We start from the raw sequence: 23,046 nt of genomic DNA on the forward strand, positions 1-23,046 counted from the left end.
AAGAACAGACTCTGTGTTTGAGCTCTGGGGAACCCCAAAATCCAGGGGTTGAAAATATAAATTATGCAAAATGAGCTATCCAAGAAAACTGATAAATAACATGGAAAGTGAAACCAAGATTACATACTCAACTCATAAGTGCGTATTTATGTGTGTGTGTATATATATATATATATATATATGTATATGTGTGTGTGTATAGTGAATATACAATTAAAGAGTGATATATATGCATAAAGATAAAAGTACTACATATATATATGTTACTGCTGAGGAGTCAATTAATATAGAGACAAAGAATGAACAAGTGGAAAAGATTAGTTTTACTGGACTAATGGGAATTACATTGCATTCTGATAGGATTGTAGTAAAAAAAAAAGAGATCGTGAAGTGTGAAGAAATAATCACTGTGAGGTGATTGCTTTTCTTCTGTTTTCCTATTATATGAACCTCTCATTTTCAGATCATTTAAGGGTAATTTTATTATTTTATTTCCAATAATTATAGTTTTTTTCGTTGCTTAGTTATTTTCACCAGAACTTCCAGATACACAATAAAATTTGTAAAATTGATAATCCTATGTTATTTCCAAGGGTTCCCCATTAAGCATTTTGGCATAGATATGGCTCTATATATGTTCTCTACGTTCCCCTGCAATCCCTGATAAGTTGGGGCCACGTGACTGTTTCTGGCTAATGTACTGTGCCGATTTGAAATATGTCACTTCTAAGCAGAAGCAGTTAAAAGCCAATGTCTCTTGCATCTCTCTTTCTCTGCCACTGAAACCTTAGAACCTATGTTTTGAAATGGCTGCACCACAACTTTGAAGAAGCGTAGATCCCTGCATCCCTATTTGAAGGAGTGCTTCATAATAGACAACACAGCAAGCTCCAACTCCTTGCTGTCTATGGTTATACCAAAAATATAAAGACACAGATAGGTTGAACACAAATGAGTGGAATAATGCTGCATTCATTTTCTACTGTCGTGGAACAAATTCCCACAAACACAGCATTGTATTGCAAAACTTTTATTATCTCACAGCTTTTGTGGGCCAGAAGCTCAGGCGCGGCTTCACTGGGTTTTCTGCCTTGTGTCTCACAAAGGTGTGCTCATAGTCTCGTCCATAGGAATGGGCTTCCATGTGGAGGCTGCACTAGGGAAGAATCTGCCTCTTCAATAACATGGCTGTTGGTACCATTCTTTCCTTACAGTTGTAGGATTCAGGGAAGTTTGCTTCTTCAAAGCCAGGAAGTGAGGAGACGGAGACTCTAGCAAGACGGGTGCTACACAATAAATCTTGTGTATGGAATCATATACACCCTGCCACCTTTGCTGCATTCTATTGGTAAGAAGCAAGTGAAAGGTTCTGCCTGTATCTAAGGGAAAGGACTTCCACAAAGGCAGAGATACTTAAAGTCTGTCTGCCAAAAAGATATAAAATCTGTAAGCATAAGAGGGCAGGAGTGGCTGTGCCAATATCAGATGAACTAGACTTCCAGACAAAATGTATTACCAGAGATAAAAAGGGTTATATCATAATGATATTGGGGTAAATAACAGGATGATATAAAAACCATGTGTGTATGCACTTAGTAATAAGACTTCTAAATACTTGAAGTAATATTTAGCAAAATTAAAGAGAGAAATTCAAAAATTCCACCATTCAATTAGAGATTTTAAGACTCCCTTAAGCAATTACTAGAACCAGTAGTCAAAAAATCAGTGAAATCATAGAAGACACAAATAACATCATCAACTACCTGGACCTAATTAGTATTTATAGAATACTATATCAAATAATGCAGAATACACATTATTTTCAAATTCACAAGATACGTTCACCAAGTTAAATCACATCTATCATGCAAAAAAAAATGTCTAAATAAAGTTAAAAGGAATGAGATCATAGAGAGTATTCTGCATTCTAACCAAAATTAAATTTATTTAAAAATAAACAAATAAATAACAATAAGAAACTTAGGCAAACCTCGTATATTTTTTTAAAACACAAGCACTTCTAAATAGTGTGTGTTGAAGAAATCACAGGTAATATTTGAAAAGATTAAGAATTGAATCATAGTAAAAAATCAGCATACCAAATATTGTGAGATGCAGTTAGGATGAAATCTGTAGCTTGAAAAGCCTATGCAAGTAAAGAATGAGTGCCCAAAACCATCAAAGAACTAGAAAAGTAAGAACAAAATATCCTCAAAATGAGAATAAGGAAAGAAATAAGAAAGACCAAAAATCAGTGAAATAAAAAATTGAATAGCAATAAAGACAACTAATAAAGCTAAGAGCTGATTTTTTGAGATTGATAAAATTGATAAACCTTGAATAGATTGATCAAGAAAAAAGAAGACACATATTATCAATACTAGGAGTAAAAGCGGGTTTACCCTACAGATCATGTAGACATTAAGCAGCTGGTAAGAGAATATTATTGGCAACTCTATGCCAAAAAAATTAGACAACTGGATTTATACAAAATGTACACATTCCTTGAAAAAAATTACACTTACCACAAGTGACACAACATGAAACATAAAAAGAGAGTAGCCCCATATATTAAAAACATTGAATTAATTATCAGCAAACTTCCTTCAAGAAAGCACCAAGCTCAGATGGCTTCAGTGCTGAATTCTATCAAACGTTCAAGGAAGAAATGGCACTAATCTTCCACAAAGACTTTCAGAAAATAGAAAAAGAAAGACTACTTCCTAAGTTGTTTTATAAAACCAGCATGACCATAAAATCAAAACCTGTAAAAGATATTGAAAGCAAGTAGGCAAACAAACAAATCCCATAGGCCAATATCATTCATAAGTATAAATGCAAAACTCCTTAATAAAATATTAGCAAATTGAATTAAGCAATATAGAAATATAATACTATACAACAACCAAAAAGAGTTTATTCTTGTAAAGCACGGTTAGTTTACATTTGAAAAATCAAACAATGCAGTTCATCATATTAATGGAGGAAAAGAGAAAAACTGTGTGATTATTTCAAAAGATGACAATTTTTTGAATATGAAACCAAGAATATAAGAAAAATTCCTCAGTCTGAAAAGAGCATTCCATGAAAATAAAAGTAACGACAACACATATCATACTAAATGGAGAAAAATGGAATGCTTTCCCCATAAGATATACGAAAGACTTTTCAAGTTTGGATATTTTAGAGGACCCAAAAGACTCCATGATAGTCAATTGTTACGTGTCTGAACAAAATGCACTACATTTATATTTTGCTCAAATGACACAATGGAATTGTAAATAAAATAAATAATTCATATTAATTTAGACTTTTAATATTATCTTTTTAGTTAAATTGGTTAACATGAGACAATTTTAGTTAGGAGAAATTCCAAGAATATATTTATAAATCAAGAAGTTACGAACATGGTGAAAACAACAACCAAAGTTTGATTAAAGATCTTTTTCCCAAAAAAGCTGCTACTGTTATCAGATATGTTTTTAACTGGGTAATAATGAGAAGTATTTCAAATCTTTTGTTAACTCAGCAACCACAGAATCTTTATTAAAACATGAAGGTAAACAGAATTTGCCACCTCAAAATATATCTCTATGGTGTAAGGTTTATTTTAGGCTAATTATTTTTAAGAAATAGTAGACATAGGAAAAGATTTTAGGCTGATTATTTTTAAGAAATAGTAGACATAGGAAAAGCTCTGAAAACTCAGTAGAAGTTACCCTTTGTAATAGACATTTATACATTTACAAGGGAAATCTCCATTTGTAAGGGTGTCTCCCTCTCTGTACCAGGAAGAGAAAGATGACTCAAGTCTTTGAAACTCTTATCAATGGAGAAGGCAAAGACCTAAACCAGCATAAGGACCTCACCCTTACTTACTGTGCTTTTCCTAGTCACCTCCTATAAGTGGCTCCCCAGCATCTTTTTTTTGTCTTTAGCTGGAGATGGTGTTTAAGGTGGTAGCTTGGGCCATTTTGGGAGTTACTCAGTTTTCCTGGGTATCTCCCATGTCTACAGGAGGTATACGTGTTATTAAACTTCTGTTTGTGAAGCCAGGTATCCTAGGGTTACTGTTAATATTCAATAAGGACATGATTACTTTTCAACCTTGTTCCCAACACAGACATAGATGAAAAGAGGTTAATCTTGTCAATTTGCTGTTTCCTTGTTTATCCTGAGGGGTGACTCAAGGATCACAAGGACTTATGACCTTGTTTTGCAGAAGAAAAAGCATGCCTCCGAGGAAGTTACAATCACCAGATAACCAGTCCCAAGCTGCCATTGATGTCCAGAAGTCAGATTGCCCAAGGGCTTAACTGGAGTGAAAAAACACAGATTATCCCCCTGTTTCTCTGAAACTCCTCCTGCCAAGCCCCTTAGCTCTATAAGACCACCTGCTTTCTTCTGTTGTTAAGGAAGATTTGAGAGAACCTATCTTCCCACCTTTTCATTTTGGCCAATTTGAATAAACCTTTCTCCATCTCCAAGCATGATGTCTCAGGGATTGGCTTACTGAACATCAGGCACACAAATTTGAAATTAAGAGGCTGGGTATAGTTTGTTTTTCTCCTGTTAATCTGTCTTTATTACAGGGGTCTCAGCCAAGAACCTAGAAAGGTAGATGGAAAATTATTTTTCCTCCCCCTACAACCACATTAAAATTTCCACAGCTACTTAAGATTACAAATTAAAATATGGGAAGAGGAAGGCAGTGTATTTGAGAGTTATCAATCTACAACAGACAAAAAGGAAATGTTAGGACTTTGACACAATATGTTTGCAGTCCTTTACGGAAGAGATCCTGAAGAACATTGTGTGGGGGGTGGGCTTGGGGAGAGCTAAGCAATTTGAAAATTTGGGCTAAGTAGACTTGTTCCAAGAAAAACATATTACATTGAAAATATTTAAATTCATCAGTCACTGGTTATCCAAGTGAAAGGATACAAAGATCACTCAACAAACTGAGAATATCTTAGAAATAAAATTTGACTTTTATAAAATTACCAAAGAAAATAAACATTTATGGTAGAAAAGTATATCTTGGCTTGATGAATTTTTTTAAAGCCAACTGATGAACAGCTTCCAAAAGTGAATGATACTGGAACAGGTCCCTGGGACCTAGGATTATGTATTATAAATCAATTTCTTTAATTATTTAATTTTTTGGATTTTCAACTCCTTAAATCCCCAAACATTTGGAGTAAAATCAAGCATGAAACTTTGTGGAAACTTTCCTGAACCTGGCATGGAAGTGCTGACTCTTTCAGTTACTAACTCTGAGATGCCGCTCTGAAAAATGAACATACTATTACCAGTGTTGATGGGGTTTCTGTGAAGATGAAATAAAGGAATCAGTATGAAATGTATAAGAAACTGTGCGGCAAATACATGCTTAATAGTTGTTAGTTTACATTAGTATTATCATTATAATTAAATCTGTGAGGCTTCTGCTTCTGCAGCTCAGTGATTTTCCCTCGAGATGCAACAGCAGCAGAACAAGGTCATTTATACCAATACGTGCTGTAGGTCAAATTGTATACTGCCTACTTCAAAGTTTTTATAGAATCAAGAAGGATAATGCATGGGAAAGCACACTGAATCTATAAAAAAATTATATGAATACAAGATGCTGTGACTATTAAAAGTACTCATTTTCACATGCTTTCAGAGAATACACGAGACCAAAACCTTGGGAAAATGTGAAAAATTCTAACGTAGCTGTAGAAAATACAAAAAATCCTGAAGGAGAAGGAAACTTCTAAAATGTATATAAGATGGAGTTACAAATTCTAAATTGCACTAACATTTGACTGTGCAAAGAAAATATTATATTGAAGGGGAGCAGAATATGCTACCCCAAAATATGCCACTTGGACTATTTTAAATTAAAGTTACTTGAGAAACAGCTGGTGCAAAAATGATACTCTGACACTCCTTGTCCGCCTTAAAGCAGGAAATAAATCTCCCATGTGAAAGGGACCCTCCCTGTACCAGGAGAGTAGAGGGCATCCTTATCACCAGAGACAGGGAATTTAGTGCCAAGAAGGCTGTATAAACCAACCTTGTTACTTCACTAATTTCTACTCCAAGCACAAACCCCTTTGTCCTGTCAATTCTTTACAAATTTGTTATTTCTTTATCTAACAAGTATAAAAGCTGCCAGCTTTGGGCACTTATTTGAGTCTCATATTTTTGTGGGACTCCCACATGCATGCAATTAAATTTATTCTTCTCCTATTAATCTGTCTTCTGTCAATTTGTTAGGCCAGCCAAACAACCTAGAAAAATTTTTCTGCCCCTACAATGGCTTTGACTAGTCTCTAGCTAATCTGCTTCTATCATGATCCTGCATGTCCTAGTTAACAGTGAAAAAAAAATGTATATAACTTTTAATTCAATCTGATTTTAATCTCAGTCAGATCCAGAATTCAATCATTTCATTTCTTCTTAAAAAAGGAGAAGTGCCTTCAGCCTCAAACTTTTCTGCCTTCATCCCCCTACCTTGCCCTTTTCATAGATGTATCCGGGTGTACATGTGGAAGCATGCTGGTTCCCTGTGAATTGGGAGGTGTGGGATTTGTTGAAGAGTATTTATGACTCTCTGACTTCCAGGGCAATGTCCTATTTCTCCTTGGCTAGAGTAGCATTTCTGGCTGTTAAATATAGTCTGTCTTTTGAGATCAAATAATCTTATTGGGATCATTGACCTAACACCTTGAAGAGTCAGCTATTCCTCAAGAATTTTTCTTGCTTCAGACCCTAGAGTCTGTGTCATGTTCTCCATTTGTAGAGTTCCTGATCTGGAAGAACATACCTAAAGTTTGCTGTGCCTAACCTTGTCCAATTCAGTGCCCATGCCATGTGGAACTAAGACATCCCTGGAGCTTGGCTCACTCTTCATCTGTCCTCCCTTCTTCACCCTCTCCACGGGGCTGGACTAATCCATGTCTATGAGGTATCTCTGCACAGTAGTTTCCTCTAAGATACCAAACAGGAATCCAAAATCATGACTCCACCTGTGCCTCCCTTGTCTAATAAAACTTCCCATCTCTACCCCAAGGTGTGGAAGGGGGAACGTTTGAACAAAAATATGACAGTTAAGCTCCCGTGACTCTCTTCTCCTCTTACTTTTTCACAATTATCTGTGGGTGAGTCCTTCTGTTTCCTTCTTTTCTGGCACATTCTCTACTTACCAGCAAATCTCCTGGCTCTGATGACATGTGTAAGAGGGTATCTTCTCTATAGAAGCAGTAAACTCTATGAACTGGGTCTTCTAGGCCAAGATTAAATAGAAAACTTTTTCTCAACAAAAAGGAGGGCCTTAAACACATCTTATTTTTTCATCTAGAAACATTTACATTATTTCTGTAATATTTCTAATCCCCAACCTTCTATAATCCTTGTGCTCCTCCTCCTCTTTGAATGAATTCAGTAGAGTCTTAATCTTCAACCTCTTCCCATGTGCTCAACCCAAGACAGATGAAAAACAACAAAAAAACAGTCATCTGGGGCCCACCAGAATGGAAGTTTTATTATCAGAAAAGCAAACAAGAAAAGCTGCTTCATATTTTTTTTAAATACCTTCTCTTACAGAGAAGTCATTACTTCATGATTATGCATGATATCTACTAAAACTATGGATATGATCTTGGAGAAAAAGGTTGAAATAATATGGAATTTGAGGGGAATTTAAGAAAGTCAAATCCCATATCTGTATATGTGACAGTTTTTGAAAAATCACTTAGAAACATAAATCCTGAGAAAATAAAACCTCAATAACAAGATTAAATTGTGCCTCTTCCCATTAGGCAATCTAATTTCTCAAAGTAACTGAAAATACCATAGTAACTTTAGAAAAAATAGTATACAATCAATTTAACAAGGAAAACCAATTTCAGAGAACCTACTGCTGGGGAAGGTATATGAACATGAATCCTCAATTAAGGGGAATAGGAGACAGCGAATCTGTTGAATCATGGTAATTTTAGTTCTATAATTTGTGCTAATTAGTTGCTGGGTTGCTTGCTGTCATGTAGATAATTAATGATAAAAAGGTTTATCCAATTAGCACAATGGCAAGGTAAATAGAATTAAGCTCCATGAGGACATGTTCGCCATGTATTTTTAGCCCACAGAAGAGTGTCTAGCTTAATGAGTCTTAACTGGAACACTGAATGAACATTTTTTTTTTTTTCTGAAGAGATAATACAAGTTGTTGTTTCTGTGTTAGTTCTCCACTGTTACTTTGAGATGTTATCACAATTTTCTTCATTATCTTACAGTTCCGTAAGTCAGCATTCTCACAGAGGTTCCACAAAGCTGAGAAGTCAAGGTGTCAGCAAGGCTGCGTTCCTTTGTGACGTTCTGGGGATGAATCTGCTACCAGGCTTATTCAAGTTGTTGGCAGAATTCAGTTCTCTGTGGTTGTAGCACTCTGGTTTCCGTGTCCTTGCTGCATGTCAGCCAAGGGTCTTCTCAACTTCTAGAGGCTACCCAAATTCCTTGGCTCATAGCCCTCCCCCTTCATCTTCCAAAGCCATCAACATTAAATCTTTCTCATGCTTTGAATTCTTCTGGTCTTCCTTTCTGCCTCCTTTGTCTTGCCATCCCCATGTGCCACTCATCTCTCATTGGCCATTTTGTCTTCTTCTGCTGCTTTTAAGAACTCACATGATTACCTTGAGTGCATCCAGATAATCTAGAATATTCTCCCTATTTTAGGTTGAGCTGACAAGTAACTTTAATTCCATCTGCAAAGTCTATTTCAAGCAGTAACTGGATTAATGTTTGATTGAATAACCAGGGTATAGGAATCTTGTCAGGAAGGCATCTTTTGAATTTTTGCTTACCACAATTAGCTTATGCATTTTTTATTCCATAATCAATGCCAGACAACAGGATGCATGTCACAGTAAAAAGATGAATGACTCATAACTCTCAATTTCAAATAATAAAGTCCAGAGACTGAGAGACATATGCAAACAATCTTTAAAGCGAAATGTATTATAAAAACACTTGTGTATGCATATCAATTACAGAGGTATAGACAAAGTTCGATGGAAGTAGCAAGATGGTGCTTGAACTCTTGGGAGGGTCAGAGTGAGGAGAAACTTGACAGAGGAAGTATGATCTGATTTTTCCAAAGAATATAGAGTTCAGAGTGTGGAGAAAAGAGGAACTGGGATTCCAGGGAGAAGTAGGTGCGGAACTGTGAGCTGTTAAGAAGCAGACACTATTTGGAAAATGGTAGGAGACAGTGCAATATCAACATGACTAACAGAAAGAGTGGAGAGACGGGGAGAGGAAAGAAACGACATTGTAAACAGAGATTGGGACAGATTTGTAAATGCCTTGAGTACCATTGCCAAAAGATCATGAGAAAACAATGGAGATCAAAATCTATAACTCTAGATGTGTGTGTGTGTGTGTCTGTACGTGTTTATAATAGGTATGGCAGTTTTGTGCAGTATAGACTGGACAAAGGAGTGCTTAAAGCTGAAAATTGAAGATAATATTTTTAAAAATTAAGTATTTTAATAATAGAACTCTCCAGGTTAAAGTTCACATGTTAAGGTAGTTAATTCATTTTTTACTTGTGAATGACATAAAGTGTAGATTCAAAGGGAATCCAACTGACTCTTTGGAGAGAGAGTTTAGTATGGAATCAGATTGGCTTCTTTCTCTACATACTGCTGTTTTCTTTCCCCTTGCTTATATTGCCTGTGGATATTTATTGCTTTCATGTTTTAGCTCTTTTCCTGTTTTATTTGTTTACATTAAGAGTACCAGATTTTGGAAAATAATCCAGTTATGCACCTACTTTCCCCTCTTATACTGCTGCATCAAAAATTTACTCAAATATCAAATGGCACTGATTCAATTCATTGTTACTGAAGCAAGCAGAAGATTGCCATCAAGTAAATTTTGGTTATAATTCATAGTCATGGGAAGAAAAAGGATAAGACAGTTCAGGAAAATGGATGTAAGTAAAGAAGCACCATTTTAAATATATATTGTCTGTTTACAAATGAAATGGTTCTCCCAGAAAATTATTTCATATGGATTCATGACAATAACCACCTGCTATAAATTGATGTGATGAGTACTTGGATGATGGTCTTGCAAACTGATCATGGCTAACATCAGACACCTTGCACAGAAGAGCATAAACAAACACAGAGTCACAGCTCCTTGGCCCCATCCCACATGCCATTGATAAAACTGCGTATAGCCTCATTAAGGAGCAGTAAGAGAATAATACATTTCTTTTTATAAAATATTAAATTTTTCTACATTTATCTGACTTAAATAAATGTATCTTGAGTAATTATATTATAATTTAAATAAATAAGTACAGCTTGTGACAATCTAATTTCTTACATGATATGTAAACTATCTTATTGACTTAAAAATCTTTCTGATTTTATTGCAAAATGATAGCAATTAAAAAAATAGAGAAATTGTTAACAGGATTTAGTATTCTTAAAAATATATTAAACAATAAAAACAAAAAGGAGCCATCAAAATCTTGTTAAATATGCTTAAATTTGTCAACAGTGTTGTTACTTCATTTATTCAACAAGCAGTTATTGAGTGGTACCCTTCCGAGAACTGAATTCAGCATTGTTCAAAATAGTGTAAATACATATTAGGGGGGTCAGAATAAGCAATATAAAAAATTAATAAAAAATTATAGTATAATAGACAGTTGTAAGTACTACAGAGATTTTGAAAGAGAAAGCAGGGATATGGGATGTGGATTTTGTGTGTGTGTTTCAATGGTGTGGGAGGGCACAGGAGTAATGCAATTAGCAAAAGTAAGGAAGGCTAGACTGAGTTGGTGACATGTGGGTAAGACCTAAAAGAGCATTCCAGAAAGAGGAACAGCAAATATAAAGGTCCTAAGAGGTTGCCTATTGAAACAAGAAACGGTAAAAAAAGCCAGTAGAGTTTGAACAGAGCAAGGGAAGAAGACAGTGGTGTGCTGACAAATTGACTCTCAAAAAGAAAAAAAAGGCTATAATTTTTAGTGTTTGTCAGTTTCTGTTGTATAAATACTTGCACGATGACCGATTTCAAGCTAAAGACGTGATGTGGAATGCGGGGGTGGGATGAGATGTACACGACAGGCTATCATGAGCTGGTTCCAGTGGTTTCAGCACTCCGCTGGAAGAGAGTGTAAGGACATGGGGTCAGGTTAAGGGCTGAGTGGGAGTGAGATGATGTCTGGGCTTTGAACCATGAAAAGCCTCGATGTTTTTCTCTGTGTAAGATGGGAAGTCATTGAATGGTTTAAAATCTGCTTGATTCACAAAGAATATAATTTGAAAGTATAGGAATCATAAATGCGCTGTTAGAGCTTATGAAATATTCCTTCTTGATTAAGTATGACAGTATTTGTGAAAATTACACAAATTCAAATTTTAAACATCACATGCAGAACCAGATTAAAAGGTGAGTCACTCGGGGACAATTTATAAGAGGCATATAAGGTGCCAGTTAACTTGATTTTTAATTGATTAAATCTAAAAGAACTATTAGTTTTCACTTCCCTCGTCACCACTAAATGTATATTGAATTCATATTTAAATGGTATAAGATAGAAGGAGAGCCAGCTTTTTATCTTACTTGCTTTATTTCCTTGGTCAGGAAACGTGTTACGCTGAAAATCACACACATATTGCTTTTACCTCGCTCTTCATTTCCAAGAGTGTCTATCTGAAAACCTGGCATTTCTCTAAGCCCATTTCTTATTTCATTCCAGCTGTCCTTCACTATTTGGCGGTGGTCGTGAAGACTGTCATCCAAGGTGATTAATTTTATCTTCCTTATCTCCTCACATAAAAAGGCATTCTCATTGGTTAACCAGTCTCACTTAAATCTTTGTGATCTCAAGGGAAGATGGCCACCTTCGCCAAGGCCAAGAAGCTGTGTTCTACGTCCCTTCTCTTACCATTTGCCTAGGGACCTTCTTCCATCACCTAGTGTAACACAGTCAAATATAAACATGACCACATCAACGCAATATTCACAAGGATTTTTCTCCATGTTCCATAGAGCTAAAGCTATCTCCTTGTCTTCATGACAAAGCTCCTAAATATAGAATAGAGGTTTTGATTCTACTCGTTCATCACTCGTCACTTATCCTTCCACCGCCATTTGTCTTCCAATCCACCATCTCACTGGATTCTCTTGACTAAATCACCAAGCATCTCCCAATTCTCAAAATCCACATGGAAATTTTTAGTCCCTCTTTTCTGACCACTTTCTGGTATTTCATCAACTCGACTGCCTTGTATCTTCTAATCCCTTCCCTGATAATCACTTGCACCTGTTTTTTCTTCTTTCTTTCTGCTGCTTTTTTTCTGATTATTTTTCCTGTCTCTTCTCCTTTCCCAACCCTTAAACATAAATGTTCCCTAGGGTTGCATTCTCTGTCCTATCTTTCCATATTGTGTACACTCACTTGATATATTCAGAATTCACTTATCCATAAACTTATTTAAATATCTAAGTGGAATATTTCTTCCTAATGTCTTCTACAAGTTCCAGAACCTTATTTTTAACAGGTTATGATATATGCCTATTTAAAATGGCCAACAGATACACAAAAAGGTGCCCAGTATCACTGATCATCAAGGACATGAAAATCAAAATCACAATGAGATATTATCTCACACCTGTTAGCATGGCTATTAAGAAGACAAAAGGTAAGTGTTGGTAAGGATGTGGAGAAAAGGCAACTTGTACACTATTGATGGGAATGTAAATTGCTGCAGCCATATGGGATACAGTACGAAGTTCCCTCAAAAAATTAAAAATAGAAGTGTCATATAATACAACAATTCCTCTTCTGGTATAAATTCAATGGAAATAAAATTATAATTCAAAGAGGTATTTTCACCTCTGTGTTCATTGCAGCATTGTTCACTATAGCCAAGATATGGAAACAATCTATGTGTGCAATGACATATAAATAGAAAAAGAAATTGTAGTATATATACAGAGAGATAGAACGTACAGAACAGTGACCATAAACAACAAAATTGTATTATCCTCATCAAACTTGCTAAGAGACTAGAACTTAATTATTCCAACCATTTAAAGGAAATTATAACTATATAATGTGATAGAGGTGCTCCTTATCTCTACAATGGCAATCATGTTACAATATATAAATGTATCAAGTTAATATGTTATACACCTTAAATTAACACAATGTTATATGTCAAATATATTTCAATAAAAAATAAAAATAAATAATATAAAATAAATAAATAATCTTGCTTAGTATACACCATCCTTTGTGATATGGTCCAATTTCTTTTGTCTCAGCTATTGCCCCTCTTCCACTCACCTTCACTCTTAGGAAATGGAACTACCTGTAATCCTGAAAGGCATTCTTTTATGGCTATTTTTATTTTCTATTCCTTTGTCTAGAGAATACATTCTTCCCTCACCTACATGGCTAATGTTTATTTACCTGTGAAAACAAAAGCCTTCTTTCAAGAAAAATACATATGCTTAAATATCTACTTAAAGAATACAAATAAATGACCATTTGTATTTAAAATAAGGGAAACTCAGAGCCGGCACTTCATATAAGGGAAAGGCTGCAAACTTGTTTTTCTATTTCAAAAATCATACTAAGACTCAGATACTATTAATGTAAATGACTAATCCTATAAATATTGTGATGAAAATCTTGAACTTTAAAAATACACAAAAATTATGATCATCCAGACAAGATAAAAAATGAAATTATCCATATGGAAAAAATAAAAACAGGCTGGTTTTAGACTTGATTTCAGTACATTACAAAAAATATATATTTATATACATTCTTAAACATAGGCTTGAGTTTAATGTGATACCAGCAAAATGGCATATTATTTATTAAATTATTCTGAGATTATTTAAATATGTGGAATCCATAAACAAAACTCTTGACTTACATCTAACATCAGAAAAAATAACTACCTTTAATTTTAAAAATCTTATAAGATTTATAAAAGAAATAAAATCTTAAAAAAAGGAAAAACACAAGTGAATATCAGCATACAGCTAGTCGAAATAATTCTTTCAATATTCATATGTGAAATGCAGAAGAGGAAAAATTGATGGGTTTGGCCAAATAAAAATTAATAAAATTTACATGATAAAAATAAACAAAATTAAGATAATATCTTCTAATATAAAATTGGGCATAGTTCACATCAAAAGACATTTCACAAAAGAAAAAAAAGATTTGATTCAGCGGGAATAAGAAAATTATATCAAATTTAATTTCCCACAGCACTCACTATAGCATTGCAACTGGTGTAGCAGGCTCACAGCAACTATAGCAATGTCAATAAAGAATTTCTAGTGGTTTCCCATGCCAGTGGTTTTGATGCCACTCTTCATTGATTTAATAGTCACCTAAATTTGTTTCCACTTGTTCAAAAAAGCTAATGGTTCTAGAACTCAATTTAAAACAGCATGTACCAAATAGTATGCCCAAATTTAAACTGGAATTTTGTGTGAACCACTTTATATTTCATAACTATAGAACAAGGTGTAGATAAAGGTACAGGCTACATAATTTTCAAAATCCTAACAGAAACAAGTAAGTGAAACAAATTTGCTACAAATATAAAAGTGGTTAATAGCAACAAGAAACATATATCTTATATGAAAATGTATTAATACTTAGCCATTATGATAGGCTAAATAGTGCCCCCAAAAGATGTTCATGCCCTGATCTCCAGAACCTGTGAATATGTTACCTTACAAGACAAAGGAACTCTGAAGATGTGACTAAGGATTCTGAGATTGGGATATTACCCTGATTATTCAAGTGGGTCCAGTGAAATCACAAAGGGTCCTCATAAGAGAGATGAAGGCAAGTCAAAGTCAAGAAAAGTTCTGAGTATGGAAACAGACATCATGAAGGAGAGAAGATGCCATACTATTGGCTTCGAACATGGAGAAAGGGACCAAGAACCAAGAAATGCGGTGGCTTCTAAAAGCTGAAAATGACAAGGACATGAGTCTCACCTCAGAGCCTCCAGAAGGGACTAATTTTGCCGACATTTTGACTTTAGCCTAGAGAGGATGATTTTGGATTTTGGATCTCAGACTATAATAAAATTTGTGTTGTTTTAAGCCACTGAGATGTGTTTATTTGTCGAAGCAACATTAGACACTAACACAATTTAACCTTTTAACTTTGAAATCAGAATGCCTAGTTTCAAAATTAGAGAGACATGATTTTAAGTATAAGTCATCTCATATGTGGGGAGACCCTTTATAAAGATATGTTCTTGGTTTCAGCTTTCATATGAAAAAACAGAAGTCATCACTTTCATCCTCACAAGAGAGAAGATGAATAAACTGAAAATTAATGAATTTTCTTAGATTCTTCAGAGAATTGAAGTTACAGGACAAGCTGCCATCTGTGATTTGAGGAGGCAGGTAAACACTGAAACTCATAGCCAAGATCAGTTTACTGCTAGAGCAAGAACCAGAAACTGCTAGAGCAAGTAACTGGTGGGCAGATTCAAAAGGCAATTTTGATGATTTGCTAGAGGCTGAGAGTGGATTAATTTGAGAGTTGAAAACTCCTGGGGTTCCTGTCCTAGGTGACCTCTATATGATCAGGGGTTTTACCTACACGACCCCCACTGAGTTCTCACAATGAAGATTGAGGAAAAATCCCCTCTGGTTTCAGGCAGGGGAGGGAAAAATAACGATTTTGAAATATGCCCAGAACATTCTTCATAACCACGATCTTCCCTCAAAAGGAAACTATCAGAGACTTATCAGACCAAGGGGAGGAGCAGTTAAACAACTCTTGTCTCCACCTCCAGACTTCCTGTCACATAAAGGGGAGAAAAAAGAAGCAAACACTTCTGTAGGTCATGTTCCCAGGACTTAGGACCACTAAAAAACAGAAGACCTAAAATCAATAGTATATGCTTCTCCCTTGGGCAACTATGGAATGAAGAGCAAAATAAAATGTAAAGAAAGTAGAAGAAAAGTTAAAAATAAGAGCATAAATCTATATGATTAAAAACAGATAAACAATGGAGAAAAATCAATAAAAGCAAAAGCTAGTGTTTTTTGAAGAAGAAGATTAGCCCTGAACTAACATCCGCTGACAATCCTCCTCTTTTTTTGCTGAGGAAGATTGGCCCTGAGCTGACATCCACGCCCATCTTCCTCTACTTTATATGGAACGCCTGCCACAGCATGGCTTGATAAGCGGTGCCTAGGTCTACGCCTGGGATCCAAACTGGTGAACTCAGGGCCACTGGGCTGGCCCCTAAAAGCTAGTTTTTTGAAAAGATCAATAACATTTATAAACCTACAGCTAGGATAAGTAAGAAAAAAAAAGAAGACACAAATTACTAATTCCAGAAGTGAAAGAGGTCATCATTACCGATTCCATGAACATTAAAGGGATAATAAGGAAATATTATGAAAAGCTCTATGGTTACAAATTTGATAACTTAGATGAAATGGACCAATTCCTTAAAAGACACAAACTACCAAAACTCACACAAGGGAAAAAAACATTATTCTGTATGATACTATAGTGATGGATACCTGATGTTATGCATTTGTCAAAACTCATAGTTGTACACACAAAAAGGGAACTTTACTGTAATCTATGAACTTTAGTTAATAATATAACAATATTGGCTCATTAATTGTAACAAATGTGCTACAGTAATGCAAGATGTTAATAATAGGTGAAACTGTGCAAGAACTAATATATAGGTACTCTCAATACTGTCTGCTCAAATATTATATAAGTTCAAAACTGTTTAGATTTAGTTCTGAACTGTCACTTAATTAGGAAAAGAAAGTATATTTCTGGATCTCCTTGAATTTGTCTTTTATTGTAAACAAAATTTCCGCTAACCAATTATTCGATAGTATCACTACCAGAATTCTGGTGGCAAAAGCTTCCTCCTGTTTTAATGTACATGTGACCCTTATTACCCTTAGATTTTAAAAAAATCTTATTTGTTATTACAATTTTTGAATATTTTCAACTTTCTTGCTTGTTTTTCAATTTTTTATTTAGTATATAAAATCTTAGTCTTTTCTGCAGCAGGAACAGATTCATTCAGTGGATTACACTGATTTCATTCTGGCTACTACTTAGTAGGAAAAATCAAAGGAAATGAGCCTGAGCATTAATGCCAGAAATGCATTTGGTGAAGGTGACTGGCTTGATTTGTGACGAGTACCTTGCATAAGCTCCCTGAACTTAATTCAGACCATATCTACAGACTGCAATTTTTCAATCAATTGTGCTGGGCTGCAGCATCTGACCAGACTTCTAAACAAGGCATTGTCTTGTAGAGAAGCAGGCAGTCTCCTTGGTCCTCCAGGGAATTATCTTTTGAAGTGGATGTGGCAGCTGCACTAAAGTAAAGAATTTAATGGAGGGAATGAGGCCAAGTTGGGAAAAGTGGAAACAGAAATATGCACTCCAGACAAAGCAGCAAAAGTCATATCACCATTTGAATTAAACAGAGAATTGAGGTGCTAGATTTCTTTTGACCTGTTTTTTTTTTCTTTAAATATAGGTGGCAACTGGAAAATCAATCTTAATTACAGCACTTCTGTAACAGTCAAACATTATTATACCCCAAAAATGTGCAAATCTAAGTATTATTTAAAAGTCCATAAGCAAGAATCCATTGGCAAATGAACAGAAGCTGACGCAGATGAACAGCTAACGTGCAATGGGACGTGAAATCTCCTAAGGCATGCTGGATACCGGGATGCCCAAGGGGAATGAGATATAAATATGGAGACATTATTTATTTTCAATGTAAATACAAGCTTAAAACTTGTAACCACACATTTGTGACATCTAGTTTTGTTTACAAAATAATCCCATCTGGGAGTCTTTCAAACAAACAGCATACACCCAGATACAACTGTCATTTTCCTCGTTTTATAGGAGGAAAGGAAAGCAGGGGCTTGTTTATCAACCACAATGTTAGGAATGGCATGTACCTAACTGTGGACTTTTGATTCATAGAGTGAGTGATTTAACTAATGATTTCTAATTAGACTGTCTCCAGAAACTAAAGGAGAGCATCAAAATAGACTCCAGAGATTAAATTTTAAAATCAGAATGATAGTATATTTCTTATCAGTAGCATAGAAATTTATATTAAGTTGAAAAAAATTCTTAACATTTCGAGAGGAAACTGCTTTGACAGGAAATTACCCAAGAGCCAGGTACGGGGTACTAAGAAGGGCATGTAAAGTTCACAGCCCAGGGGCACAGGCTCACTGAAAGACTGGGACCTAATCACAGGACTACAGAAGGCTTCCTCTCTCCCCACACCTTACCAACACATCACTAGAGGCCTATTACCAGCATTCCTTTACCTGGTACATCATGTCCAGCTTTCAACAAAACATTACAAGCCATCTTAAAAGGCAAAAAACATAACTTAAAGAGACAGATCAAGCATCAGTGCCAGATTCAGACGCGGCAGGGATGCTGGAATTATCAGACCAGCAATTTAAAACAACTACAATTAATATGCTGAAGGCTCTATTGGAAAAAGTAGACAGTATGCAAGAACAGATGACCAATGTAAGTGGAGAGATGGATCTTCTTAGAGGGACTCACAAGGAAATGCTAGAGATTGAAAATGCTGTAACAAATGAGGAATGCCTTTGCTGGGCTTTTCACAGCTGAGGGAAGACTCTCTGAGCTTCAGGATGTGTTAACAGAAACTTCCAAAAGTGGAAAACAAAGGGAAAAAAGATTGAAAGAAATAGAAGAGAAGATTTAGGGACTGTGGACAACTATAAAAGGTAGAATATACGCATAATGGGAATGCTAGAGGGAGAAGAAAGAGAGAAAGAGCAGGAGCAATATTTGAATCAGGAGTGACTGAGAAATTCCCCAAATTAATGTCAGACATCAAACTACAGATCCAGGAAGCACAGAGAACACGACACAGGATAAATGTAAAAGAAATATATACACCTAGGCATATCACATTCAAACTGCAGGAAGCCAAATATAAAGAAAAAATCTTGAAAGAAGCCATAGGGAAAAGCACCTTTGCCTTCAGAGTTTCAAAGATAAGAATTACATCTGACTTCTCCTCAGAAATCAGGCATGCTAATGCGGAGTGAGGTGAAATAGTTAAAATGTTGAAAGAGTAAATTTCAGCAACCTAGAATTCTGTATACTGTGAAATTATACTTCAAAACTGGGGAAGAAATAGACTTTTTCAGACAAACAAAAATTAAGAGAATTTGATGCCAGTAGACCTGCGGTGCAAAAAATGCTAACGAGGTTCTTAAGAGAAGGAAAATTACATACATCAGAAACACAGATCTACATAAAGAAAGGAAGAGCATTGGAGAAGGAATAAGTGAGGACAAAATAAAACATATTTTTAAAATTCTTAATTTAACAAACAGTTTAAAATAATAATAGCAATGATGTATTTGATTATGCAGGTGGGTGTAAATAAATATGTTGATATGCTTATTTTCAATTATGCATAAGTTAAATGAATGATGGCAATGATGCAAGAGACAGGAGGAAAAAGTTAGGAATATTCTATTATTATAAAGTACTTGCACTACCCATCAAGTGGGATAGTTTAATGTAAAAGTGGATTTGAATTAGTTGTAAATGTATATTGCAAATACTAAGGAAACCACTAACAAAGTAAAAACTAAATAAATAAATAAAATCTATTAAAAAAAGTCATCCATCGTTTACCTGAAATCAAAATTTAACTAGGCATCCTTTTTGTTCATTTACTTATCCTGTGAATCATGTGAAATAACTTACAGAAAAGCTGTATGGAAACTTCATACTTTGGAACAGTTTGTAGAGACAAGGAAAGAGGAAAACTGTACTTGTCAACCCTTTCTTATCTCCAGTCTTTTGTCAAAATATTTTCCATGGACTAATAATGCTCCTATACTTCTGAACTGTCACTAGGCTCTTTGGGGCAGCAGTTGAAAAAGCCTGGAGGTGTCAATTGTCTATTGTCTTTGTCCAGGTGTGGTGGAAGTTGCCAAAGCCCCCTGGAGGCTGGTCAGGAGGGGCCTGAGTGATGGAGCTGCTCACTTTTGCTCTCAGGTATGCACAGTGGAGGCCAGGCCAGAGTCCAACTTAGAGAAGGCTAATTTTGTCAGTGTTAGGATAATAGATTATAGAGTGGCTCAGCTTTCCTTTGAGCAAATGTCTGATTGCTCAGAGAAAATTAGGGCCAAATAAACACAAGTACTTAAACTTGATTAGATCTAAGTAATTACTTGGGGGTTGTCATGAAGATTAGGTGGGAAGAGTATGCAAAACACAATATATAACGGTTGGTACATAGAAACATGTGTAACATAGGCATTATTATCACTCAGCCATCATAGAGTCATAAACTGTACTGTCATAAAGGTACTGCATGCCTTTACATTTTCAAAAAAAAGCCAATAACCAGAGCTGTGAAGATTTGGTCATAGTTATGGAACAATATAAAGATAATAATAAAAGCATCATTGGATAGAACAGAGGTCAAGAGGTGAGGATGTTGGGAAGGGTTTTAGAAAGTGTGCAATACTACTAAATCCTTCATCTTACATAGTGAAGAAGCAGAAAATTTATCAAGATAATTTAATTATAGCTTAAATTCTAAATTAAAATGTAAACTTTAAAGGTAAAAAGTAAAATAACCAAATATAATGAATTATACAGAGTTTAGAGGTAGGGATTTAGAAGGAGTATAAACGTCATAAATTTTTCATCATTCCTACTGAAGTGTCATTATACACTGTCCAAAATGGTCAGTGTAGCAATAAAGAAGCAGGTATATTATTAAGAGGGGGGAGTTAAATTTTGGGAGGGGAGTCAGGAAGAAAACATGACTTTGAATATTTTTACTTTTTATTTATAACTATTCTTTACTAATGAATCATTATTGTTGGGGAAATACAATTAAGAACAAAATCTCCTGCCAACTCAGAAAATCTCTCCACACAAGTGGACGAGAACAGAAAGTTTTATTATTGAATAATCGTTAAACCAGAAGGTGATGCACATCACAGGCAGTTTGCGAAAAATCACGACAGAAAGAAATCTCGTCCTTTCATGTGTCCAACTAGAACGACCCATTACATCCATGTTCTCAATATAAACAATAATGAGTCTGCAAGTAGGAGAGAAATTGATGACATCGTTTGTCACATATTGTTCATCATAAATCCACCTGGTAAATAGATGGCCACTTGTGTTTGCTAATTACCTTTTCTAAAGGAAAAACTAAACTTCTAATATATTTGTGAAAGTATTCAGATTTGCAACTTGGAGTCAGGCCCTCAGACTCCTACTTCCCTGTTGAAACTAGGAGAGAAGGGTGCTATCTTCCTATCATTTCAAAGAGATGGCTTCCAGGTCCTTGATAAAAAATTCTAGAGTTATAGAACTGCCAATTGTTTATTTAGCTTTTAAAAAGATTTACATGCATCTCAAAGGGGCAGACAAAGAATTCACAACAGCAATTCAGTAAGTGCTCTAAAAATAGAGAAGGGAGATGAGATCCTTTTCTTGCTTCAGGGATAATTTTTTTTCTTACTTATGATTTGTATCCACCCTTATATTATTTACACTGCCCTTCTTGGAGTAAAATATGATATAATATAATATAATGTAACATAATATAATATAATAATTTAATTTTGAATTCAGATTAAGTGGCATTCAGGAAGAGGTATAAATATTATTCATAAGTGTCACCATCATTGTACAGAATCAAGAGATATACTTTTATAGAGATGTAAACATTCTGTTTACATCAACAAATCTGACCCCTGTAGTTGGGCTCATCTTTTATATTTGCTATTATGGAATGATATTTTTCAGAAAATGACACAAACCAGGATTTCAGTATGTCTTCCCTTAATCTTTGTGAATTACAACATAAATAATTGTTCTCCAAGTGCAGCAGTAGGGGGGTGACTTAAGTGAAAGCTTAGCCAACAGAGAGCAAAAGGAGGAAGCATCAAGAAAGATAACAATCCCGTACTGACCTTGGTTTGGTTTCATTGTTGTCTAACTCCCACACAAGGGACTGTCTGAATTGAGTCTACAGTTGTTCAAGCCAGCAATATTTGAGGATCTTTTCAAGCCCGGAGTATTTGAGGATCTTTAAGTTTATTCCTTTTTTCATCATGTCTTCTTATCTGAAGCGCTCTCTATAGAGGTGTTCTTGAGAAAAGCACGTCAATTGCAAATCAGTATCTGATGTTTGGAAAGTCTGGGCCGGAAACTTCAAATTTCTGATATGTATTGGACTGTATTCTTTCTATGTGACATCTTAATATTTATGACATGTTTTCCCAGTTAACTGTTGCATGGCCTAGGTGATCTGGGAGATGGCTACCTGCATCTTAGGGACACATGCTGGTCTCTCCCCTCCCGTTAATGAATGTCATTGATATAAATTTCAAACCATCATAAGTATATCTACCAAATGTGGTCTAAAGTCCAAAAGTCCTTTAGCTATTTTCACATGTTGTAACAGCTAACAAATAGAATGTTTCCCGTTTTGTATAGAGGTTATATTTTAAGAGGTCGATAAAAAACCTGCAACAAATCCACCGAATATTGTCAGAATGAAGCACTACATTAATATCTAAGATAATACCATGACACTTCAGATCCTAGAGAGCTATGTTGACACCATATTTGATTATTTTTAAGGAAAGTAGAAGGTGTAGATACGGTTTGGACTTTTTCTATTGTACAGATGTCACCTGGAGATTTTCAGTAAAATGTCCTCTTCAGAGGGGAAAAATAATTGTAATTGTGGGTGTTTAATCCAAGACCTTTTGTAATACTGTTTTCTTACTATTAAAGTTACATTTGCATTGAACATTTACATAACTGGTTGAAAATGGCAAGGTGCGTGAAATATGTATAAGTTCCCTATTTCTTTAAAAGTGTGTGTTTTGTTCCTTTTATCACCTACTGACAAGAAATTATCCACATTCATTCACTCTGCCAGGCAC

At 35.1% G+C, this 23,046-nt stretch overlaps 1 long non-coding RNA gene across 1 annotated transcript in view; it reads left to right on the plus strand.

The window, feature by feature from the left end:
* Nucleotides 1–20,126, plus strand: part of LOC139046489 (uncharacterized) — a 32,606-nt gene extending 12,480 nt beyond the window's left edge. Inside the window, exons 2-3 of the long non-coding RNA XR_011506593.1 lie at nucleotides 11,765–11,809; nucleotides 20,046–20,126. This is a non-coding gene — a long non-coding RNA (uncharacterized lncRNA). The remainder of the gene's footprint in view (nucleotides 1–11,764; nucleotides 11,810–20,045) is intronic.
* The last annotated feature ends 2,920 nt before the right edge of the window (nucleotides 20,127–23,046 follow it).

The sequence above is a fragment of the Equus asinus genome, chromosome 10 (genome assembly GCF_041296235.1).
Source record: "Equus asinus isolate D_3611 breed Donkey chromosome 10, EquAss-T2T_v2, whole genome shotgun sequence".
In the NCBI taxonomy this organism is placed as follows: domain Eukaryota; kingdom Metazoa; phylum Chordata; class Mammalia; order Perissodactyla; family Equidae; genus Equus; species Equus asinus.